We start from the raw sequence: 2,668 nt of genomic DNA, 5'->3' as shown, positions 1-2,668 counted from the left end.
CACACAATAAAAAATCACAAAAAGAAATATAAAACGTCATTGAAGTTTTGACTGAATATGTTCTTTGCACTGCCCTGTTTGACTAAAGACACACCCTGGTCCCCAGAGCAGCTTGTGTTGCCATTTTTAACATGTGCTTTGCTCATTCAGCCTCCTGTGACAGTACCAGCGAGGTACCACAAACAGGTGTCAATGCAAGTTAATGAAACCACAAACCCGCACAGTAAAATAGTTCTCTGCTTACAGTGGTGAGACCCTTTTATTGTCGGCCAGTTTACCATGTTAGCTGAATTAAATTGTCATTTTTTTCTCGACAGTAGAATTCTTGTACTGAAATATTTCTCAAATTATTTTAAATTAAGCATTCGCTTCAGAAGAAAAAAGAATTTTAAAAAATGGTGCAATTTAAAAAATAAATTTTTTACCCCTAATTAGAATAACATTGCAAAAAAGTAAATGTAGTTGGGCACCATTAGTGTGACTTTGTGGAGGTAAAGAAGTGCTAAGCTATTAGGAGATAGACAAAAGCCAAACTTGCCACAAATAAAACTTCTGCGCAAGCTACCAGCGGAAGAAGATCCATTTTCTCCCTTGTAACGAGTGCAGGAGACTCTGACAGAGACGCAGGTGACAGGTGTGGATGGGATGGTTACCTTTGACACCTGTGAAGGTGCAATATAAACAGATGAGAAACCACACACACCTCACACCCACACCATTGTCCTGACAATTAGGCACAAACTTGTTCAATGGTGCTGAGACATGCATAAGTATCAGCAAACTGAGAAGGGCGTGAAACTTTTGTTTTTTGTTTGAGTAGTACATGAGTGGAGCTGGTGCAGGCATCTCCAGAACCTACCGCTTGACCAGCACCGCTATAGCCAGACACTTCAGCAGCCGCCTGTCCTAGACAGCCTCCCCAGCCCTGCCATTCAGAGATAGAGCAGCAGCCACCACAGGAGATGCATACTCAAAATGAACTGCTGAAAATGCAGAATGAAATTTTTAGAACAAGTTTTTTTTTGGCAGTTGTTAATGAACTGTCAAACATGGCAACAACAGTAGCAGTCTTCATGACAGCGAGATCCTCACAATGCTTATCCACCCTGTCAGAAAGTCACAAGACAGAAATGCGTCCCTACATGGTGAAGCAAAGGTCGCATAGTATCACTGAATCATTTTATTTACAATTGTAATGGGGCTGATGACTGTATTAGCATAATTGTTTTGGATTTTTTCCTCATTAGCCTAAATTGTGTTCATGCCTGTATGCAAAATGAACCGTCAATGTACAGTCAAGTTTGTCATACATTTTAAATTCCAGGTACCTTGTATTCAATGATGTATCCTGCATTCTCCTCTAGCAAAGCTGCAGTAGCCTATAGAAGACATGAGATTTTAATCCAAGCAGGCCAAAGACAGTGTTGTACTAATTGGAAATAAATAGAAACCTGAGCCATGATGCATGGGAATAAGGAAAGGCCCAACTGGATTAACAACTGAAAAACCTAAAGCATTAACAAATATTCATAAATGCTCTTGTATTTGTATTGAACACCAAACTTACTGGTTATAATGATACCAATTCTTGCCAGTCTACCATCCGTGTACTGCTGTAGGTTTGCTGCTTGTCTTCATCGGGTCCATGTGGTCCTCCATGCCCATCACCACTCTCTCAAACTCTCACTCTCACAAATCTACTGTGTATTGCACTGTTGTGCAGAATGCACAATTGCAGTGTGCAGAACCAGGGTATTTGGCCACAACATTATTGATAAGGCACTTTGCATTACATAGTCCAAAATATTCAGAGTACTGAAACAAACGTGAGCTCAAGAAGTGAAGGGTGGCAAGGAGTTTGGGAGGGGCCGGAATGGCATGGCTTTGATCTCCTCCATCAAATGAAGTATGGCATGACTCTATAGCAGGTATCTTATTTTCTCTTCCAAGATTTGAAAAAGACTAACTCTTAAGAACATTCTCTCTCTCCATATGCACCTTTACCGGTGCATCCAGCGAGCCACCACAGCAGCCATCAGGAATGGCTACCCATGGTGCCGTCAGTCCAGCTGTCACATGAAGATACAAGCTCCTGGCACTAATTTGACTGTAAATTTCCTTGTCTCTTTTACTCTATCTTTATAGTTTTCAGGACATGTTAAATGCACCCTCTGTAAGTTGCCTGCCAAATACAATGATTGTCAGCTAATGACAATGCTGAGACTCAAATGTGTGACTGTAGGGTTCAGGTCATGGCACATGCTTTTATCGATGGCCTTTCTGGAGCTGTGACTTAAGGCATTGTGTAATTTGGGTAATTTGTTCATGAGATTACAGAGAGCCAGAGAGAAGATTTTACAAACTGCTGTTCACCTCTGAAATGTACATATTCATTAGGGCAAGCTACCCAGACAATGTTCATTTTTGTAAAGGAGGAAGAGACTGCGTCTGTGTCTGATAGAGTGAAGGTGTCTTGAAATACAGTGAGATTTTCAAATCTGTATACAGCCTGCCCAAATCTTGTATTAGCCAGGCTCATACAAAAGCATGTATGACGTGTACCATCAATTGCTGAAATGAGTTGCATACCATAGAATACAATATAAACAGGAAAAAGACCACAGTCACTAATTCTGAAGTTGATCCACTGTTAATAGCAAAAACTGAC

At 40.7% G+C, this 2,668-nt stretch overlaps 1 long non-coding RNA gene across 1 annotated transcript; it reads right to left on the bottom strand.

The window, feature by feature from the left end:
• Positions 1-551: 551 nt before the first annotated feature.
• On the bottom strand, positions 552-1,379 carry LOC118227288. The gene is made up of 3 exons (XR_004765231.1): positions 1,329-1,379; positions 860-983; positions 552-662 (listed from the first exon to the last, which is right to left on the bottom strand). It is a non-coding gene; the product is annotated as an uncharacterized LOC118227288 (long non-coding RNA).
• Positions 1,380-2,668: the final 1,289 nt, after the last annotated feature.

Source organism: Anguilla anguilla, chromosome 5, assembly GCF_013347855.1.
Source record: "Anguilla anguilla isolate fAngAng1 chromosome 5, fAngAng1.pri, whole genome shotgun sequence".
Classification (NCBI taxonomy): Eukaryota; Metazoa; Chordata; class Actinopteri; order Anguilliformes; family Anguillidae; genus Anguilla; species Anguilla anguilla.
The sequence above is the reverse complement of the archived record's forward strand: the minus strand, read 5'-3'. Positions and strand labels throughout refer to the sequence as shown.